We start from the raw sequence: 7,098 nt of genomic DNA on the forward strand, positions 1-7,098 counted from the left end.
CGACTTACAGCCAGATCGTCTCTTTGGCCGCTCTTCTGTCTGAAACGGTTACATTTATCGTTTGCAAAGCTATGTCGCGTGCTGCGGTATTAGGAGACAATAAAAGCACAATAGTAGAACACAGATGAAGCTTCTTAGTTGATGTAATAGCCCGTAAGATGTAGTAAAATTCAAGTTTTAGGTATCGATTATTGACTTTTTACTCTTCTTTGGTGCCTTGGACATGAGCTAGGAACTTAAGATTTTGCATTAAAGGAGGACTAGCAGCCGCGTTGCACGGGAGAATGTGAAAAGTGTTCATATGTCTTAAAAAATTGACAAATCCGTCCGTTTTCGTCATTTCTTATCGAATCGACTTAAAGCCAGATCGTCACATCGGCCACACCTATGTCTGAAACGGGTACATTTATCGTCTGCAAAGCTATGTCGCGTGCTGCGGTATGCGGAGACACTAAACGCACCATAGTAGAACACAGATGAAGCTTCTAAGTTGATGTAATAGGCAGTAAGATGTAGTACAATTCAAGTTTTAGGTATCGATTATTGACTTTTTACCCTTCTATGGTGCCTTGGACTTGAGCTAGGAACTTAAGATTTTGCATGAAAGGTGGACTAGCAGCCGCGTAGCACGGGCGAATGTGAAAAATGTTCATATGTAGTAAAAACCTGAGAAACCCGTCCGTTTTCGTCATTTGTTATCGAATCGACTTAAAGCCTGATCGTCTCTTTGGCCGCTCTTCTGTCTGAAACGGTTACATTTATCGTCTGCAAAGCTATGTCGCGTGCTGCGGTATGCGGAGACAATAAAAGCACCATAGTAGAACACAGATGAAGCTTCTTAGTTGATGTAATAGCCAGTAAGATGTAGTAAAATTCAAGTTTTAGGTATCGATTATTGACTTTTTACCCTTCTTTGTTGCCTTGGACATGAGCTATGAACTTAAGATTTTGCATGAAAGGAGGATTAGCACCCGAGTTGCACGGGAGAATGTGAAAAGTGTTCATATGTAGTAAAAACCTGAGAAATCCGTCCGTTTTCGTCATTTGTTATCGAATCGACTTAAAGCCAGATCGTCACATTAGCCGCACTTCTGTCTGAAACGGTTAAATTTATCGTCTGCTAAGCTATGTCGCGTGCTGCGGTATGCGGAGACACTAAAAGCACCATAGTAGAACACAGATGAAGCTTCTAAGTTGATGTAATAACCAGTAAGATGTAGTACAATTCAAGTTGTAGGTATCGATTATTGACTTTTTACCCTTCTATGGTGCATTGGACTTGAGCTAGGAACTTAAGATTTTGCATGAAAGGAGGATTAGCAGCCGATTTGCACGGGAGAATGTGAAAAGTGTTCATATCTAGTAAAAACCTGAGAAATCCGTAAGTTTTCTTCATTTGTTACCGAATCGACTTAAAAGCCAGATCGACACATTGGCCGCACTTGTGTCTGAAACGGTTACATTTACCGTCTGCAAAGTTATGTCACGTGCTGCGGTATGCGGAGACACTAAAAGCACCATAGTAGAACACAGATGAAGCTTCTAAGTTGATGTAATAGCCAGTAAGAAGTAGTACACTTCAATTTTCAGGTATTGATTATTGACTTTTTACCCTTCTTTGGTGCCTTGGACAAAACCTAGGAACTTAAGATTTTGCATTAAAGGAGGACTAGCAGCCGCGTAGCACGGGCGAATGTGAAAAATGTTCATATGTAGTAAAAACCTGAGAAACCCGGCCGTTTTCGTCATTTGTTATCGAATCGACTTAAAGCCTGATCGTCACATTGGCCGCTCTTCTCTCTGAAACGGTTGTACTTATCGTCTGCAAAGCTATGTCACGTGCTGCGGTATGCGGAGACACTAAAAGCACCATAGTAGAACACAGATGAAGCTTCTAAGTTGATGTAATAGCCAGTAAGAAGTAGTACTATTCAAGTTTTAGGTATCGTTTATTGACTTTTTACCCTTCTTTGGCGACTCGGACATGAGCTAGGAACTTAAGATTTTGCATGAAAGGAGGACTAGCAGCCGCGTTGCTCAGGAGAATGTGAAAAGTGTTCATATGTGGTAAGAACCTGAGAAATCCGTCCGTTCGCGTAATTTGTTATCGAATCGACTTAAAGCCAGATCGTCTCTTTGGCCGCTCTTCTGTCTGAAACGGTTACATTTATCGTTTGCAAAGCTATGTCGCGTGCTGCGGTATTAGGAGACAATAAAAGCACAATAGTAGAACACAGATGAAGCTTCTTAGTTGATGTAATAGCCCGTAAGATGTAGTAAAATTCAAGTTTTAGGTATCGATTATTGACTTTTTACCTTTCTTTGGTGCCTTGGACATGAGCTATGTACTTAAGATTTTGCATGAAAGGAGGATTAGCAGCCGAGTTGCACGGGAGAATGTGAAAAGTGTTCATATGTAGTAAAAACCTGAGAAATCCGTCCGTATTCGTCATTTGTTATCGAATCGACTTAAAGCCAGATCGTCACATTAGCCGCACTTCTGTCTGAAACGGTTAAATTTATCGTCTGCAAAGCTATGTCGCGTGCTGCGGTATGCGGAGACACTAAAAGCACCATAGTAGAACACAGATGAAGCCTCTAAGTTTATGTAATAGCCAGTAAGAAGTAGTACAATTCAAGTTTCAGGTATTGATTATTGACTTTTTACCCTTCTTTGGTGCCTTGGACATGAGATAGGAACCTAATATTTTGCATGAAAGGTGGATTAGCAGCCGTGTAGCACGGGCGAATGTGAAAAGTGTTCATATGTAGTAAAAACCTGAGAAATCCGTCCGTTTTCGTCATTTGTTATCGAATCGACTTAAAGCCAAATCGTCACATTGGCCGCTCTTCTGTCTGAAACGGTTACATTTATCGTCTGCAAAGCTATGTCACGTGCTGCGGTATGAGGAGACACTAAAAGCACCATAGTAGAACACAGATGAAGCTTCTAAGTTGATGTAATAACCAGTAAGAAGTACTACAATTCAAGTTTTAGGTATCGATTATTGACTTTTTACTCTTCTTTGGTGCCTTGGACATGAGCTAGGAACTTAAGATTTTGCATTAAAGGAGGACTAGCAGCCGCGTTGCACGGGAGAATGTGAAAAGTGTTCATATGTTTTAAAAAATTGACAAATCCGTCCGTTTTCGTCATTTCTTATCGAATCGACTTAAAGCCAGATCGTCACATCGGCCACACCTATGTCTGAAACGGGTACATTTATCGTCTGCAAGGCTATGTCGCGTGCTGCGGTATGCGGAGACACTAAAAGCACCATAGTAGAACACAGATGAAGCTTCTAAGTTGATGTAATAAGCAGTAAGATGTAGTACAATTCAAGTTTTAGGTATCGATTATTGACTTTTTACCCTTCTATGGTGCCTTGGACTTGAGCTAGGAACTTAAGATTTTGCATGAAAGGTGGACTAGCAGCCGCGTTGCACGAGAGAATGTGAAAAGTGTTCATATGTGGTAAAAACTTGAGAAATCCGTCCGTTTTCGTCATTTGTTATGGAATCGACTTAAACCCAGATCGTCACATTGGGCACACTTCTGTCTGAAACGGTTATATTTATCGTCTGCAAAGCTATGCCGCGTGCTGCGGTATGCGGAGACACTAAAGGCACCATAGTAGAACACAGATGAAGCTTCTAAGTTGATGTAATAGCCAGTAAGAAGTAGTAAACTTCAAGTTTTATTTATCGATTAATGACTGTTAACCTTCTTTGGTGCCTTGGACATGAGCTACGAACTTAAGATTTTGCATGAAATGAGGACTAGTAGCCCTGTTGCACGGGAGAATGTGAAAAGAGTTCATATGTAGTAAGAACCTTAGAAGTCCGTCCGTTTTCGTCATCTGTTATCAAATCGACTTAAAGCCAGATCGTCACATTGGCCGCTCTTCCTTCGAGAAACGGTTTCATTTATCGTGTGCAAAGCTATGTCGCGTGCTGTGATATGTGGAGACACTAAAAGCACCATAGTAGAACACAGATGAAGCTTCTAAGTTGATGATAGCCAGTAAGAAGTAGTACAATTCAAGTTTTAGGCATGGATTATTGACATTTAAGCTGGCTTTGGTGCCTTGGACATGAGCTAGGACCTTGAGATTCTGCATCAAAGGGGGACTAGCAGCCGCGTTGCATGGGAGATTGTGGAAAGTGTTCATATGTAGTAAAACCCTGAGAAATCCGTCCGTTTTCGTCATTTGTTATCGAATCGACTTAAAGACAGACCGTCACATTGGCCGCTCTTCACTCTGAAACTTGTGTACTTACCGTCTGCAAAGCTATGTCGCGTGCTGCGGTATGCGGAGACACTAAAAGCACCATAGTAGAACACAGATGAAGCTTCTAAGTTGATGTAATAACCAGTAAGAAGTAGTACAATTCAAGTTTTATTTATCGATTATTGACTGTTTACCCTTCTTTGGTGACTTGGGCATGAGTTAGGAACTTAGGACTTTGCCTGAAATGAGGACTAGTAGCCCTGTTGCACGGGAGAATGAGAAAAGTGTCCATATGTAGTAAAAACCTGAGAAATCCGTCCGTTTCCGTCAATTGTTAACGAATCGACTTAAAGCCAGATCGTCACATTGGCCGCTCTTCCCTCTGAAACGGTTGTAATTATCGACTACAAAGCTATGTCGCGTGCTGCGGTATGCGGAGACAATGAAAGCACCATAGTAGAACACAGTTGAAGCTTCTAAGTAGATGTAATAGCCAGTAAGAAGTAGTACAATTCAGGTTTTGGGAATCGATTATTGACTTTTTATCCTTCTTTGGTGCCTTGGACATGAGCTAGGAACTTAAGATTTTGCATGAAAGGAGGACTAGCAACCGCGTTGCACGGGAGAATGTGGAAAGTGTTCATATGTAGTAAAACCCTGAGAAATCCGTCCGTTTTCGACATTTGTTATCGAATCGACTAAAAGACAGATCGTCACATTGGCCGCTCTTCCCTCTGAAACGGTTGTAATTATCGACTGCAAAGCTATGTCGCGTGCTGCGGTATGCGGAGACAATGAAAGCACCATAGTAGAACACAGTTGAAGTTTCTAAGTAGATGTAATAGCCAGTAAGAAGTAGTACAATTCAAGTTTTATTTATCGATAATTGACTGTTTACCCTTCTTTGGTGCCTTGGACATGAGCTAGGAACTTAAGATTTTGCATGATATGAGGACTAGTAGCCCTGTTGCACGGGAGAATGAAAAAAGTGTCCATATGTAGTAAAAACCTGAGAAATCCGTCCGTTTTCGTCAATTGTTAACGAATCGACTTAAAGCCAGATCGTCACATTGGCCGCTCTTCTCTCTGAAACGGTTGTAATTATCGACTGCAAAGCTATGTCGCGTGCTGCGGTATGCGGAGACAATGAAAGCACCATAGTAGAACACAGTTGAAGCTTCTAAGTAGATGTAATAGCCAGTAAGAAGTAGTACAATTCAAGTTTTAGGTATCGATTATTGACTTTTTACCCTTCTTTGGTGCCTTGGACCTGAGCTAGGAACTTAAGATTTTGCATGAAAGGAGGACTAGCAACCGCGTCGCTCGGGTCAATTTGGAAAGTGTTCGTATGTAGTAAAAACCTGAGAAATCCGTCCGTTTTCGTCAATTGTTATCGAATCGACTTAAAGCCAGATCGTCACATTGGCCGCTCTTCTCTCTGAAACGGTTGTAATTATCGACTGCAAAGCTATGTCGCGTGCTGCGGTATGCGGAGACACTAAAAGCACCATAGTAGAACACAGATGAAGCTTCTAAGTTGATGTAATAGCCAGAAAGAAGTAGTACAATTCTAGTTTTAGACATGGATTTTTGACTTTTAAGCTGTCTTTGGTGCCTTGGACATGAGCTAGGACCTTGAGATTCTGCATCAAAGGAGGACTAGCAGCCGCGTTGCATGGGAGAATGTGGAAAGTGTTCATATGTAGTAAAACCCTGAGAAATCCGTCCGTTTTCGACATTTGTTATCGAATCGACTTAAAGACAGATCGTCACATTGGCCGCTCTTCACACTGAAACGGGTGTACTTATCGTCTGCAAAGCTATGTCGCGTGCTGCGGTATGCGGAGACACTAAAAGCACCATAGTAGAACACAGTAGAAACTTCTAAGTTGATGTAATAGCCAGTAAGAAGTAGTAAAATTCAAGTTTTAGTTATCGATTATTGACTTATTACCCTTCTTTGGTGGCTTGGACGTGAGCTAGGACCTTAAGATTCGACATGAGAGGATGACTAGTAGCCGAGTTGCACGGGAGATCCTGAAAAGTGTTCATATGTGGTAAAAACCTCAGAAATCCGTCCATTTTCGTCATTTGTTATCAAATGGACTAAAAGCCAGATCGTCACAATGGCCGCTCTTCTCTCTGAAACGGTTACATTTATCGTGTGTCAACCTATGTCGCGTGCTGCGATATGCGGAGACTCTAAAAGCACCATAGTAGAACACAGTTGAAGCTTCTGAGTTGATGTAATAGACAGTAGAAGTAGTACAGTTCAAGTTTTAGGTATCGATAATTGAGTTTTTTTACTCTTCTTTGGTGCCTTGGACATGACCTAGGAACTTAAGGTTTTGCATGAAATGAGGACTAGTAGCCCTGTTGCACGTGAGAATTTGAAAAGTGTTCATATGTAGTAAAAACCTGTGAAATCTGTAACTTTTTTTCATTTGTTATCGAATCTACTTAAAGCCCGATCGTCACATTGGCCGCACTTCTGTCTGAAACAGTTACATTTATCGTCTGCAAAGCTATGTCGTGTGCTGCGGTATGCGGAGACACTAAATGCACAATAGTAGAACACAGATGAAGCTTCTAAGTTGATGTAATAGTCAGTAAGAAGTAGTGCAATTCAAGTTTTAGGCATGGATTATTGTCCTTTAAGCTGGCTTTGGTGCCTTGGACATGAGCTAGGAACTTAAGATTTTGCATGAAAGGAGGACTAGCAACCGCGTCGCTCGGGACAATTTGGAAAGTGTTCATATGTAGTAAAAAACTGAGACATCCGTCCGTTTTCGTCATTTGTTAACGAATCGACTTAAAGCCAGATCGTCACATTGGCCGCTCTTCACTCTGAAACGGGTGTACTTAC

The sequence above is a fragment of the Schistocerca gregaria genome, unplaced genomic scaffold (genome assembly GCF_023897955.1).
Source record: "Schistocerca gregaria isolate iqSchGreg1 unplaced genomic scaffold, iqSchGreg1.2 ptg000229l, whole genome shotgun sequence".
NCBI classification, from domain to species: Eukaryota; Metazoa; Arthropoda; class Insecta; order Orthoptera; family Acrididae; genus Schistocerca; species Schistocerca gregaria.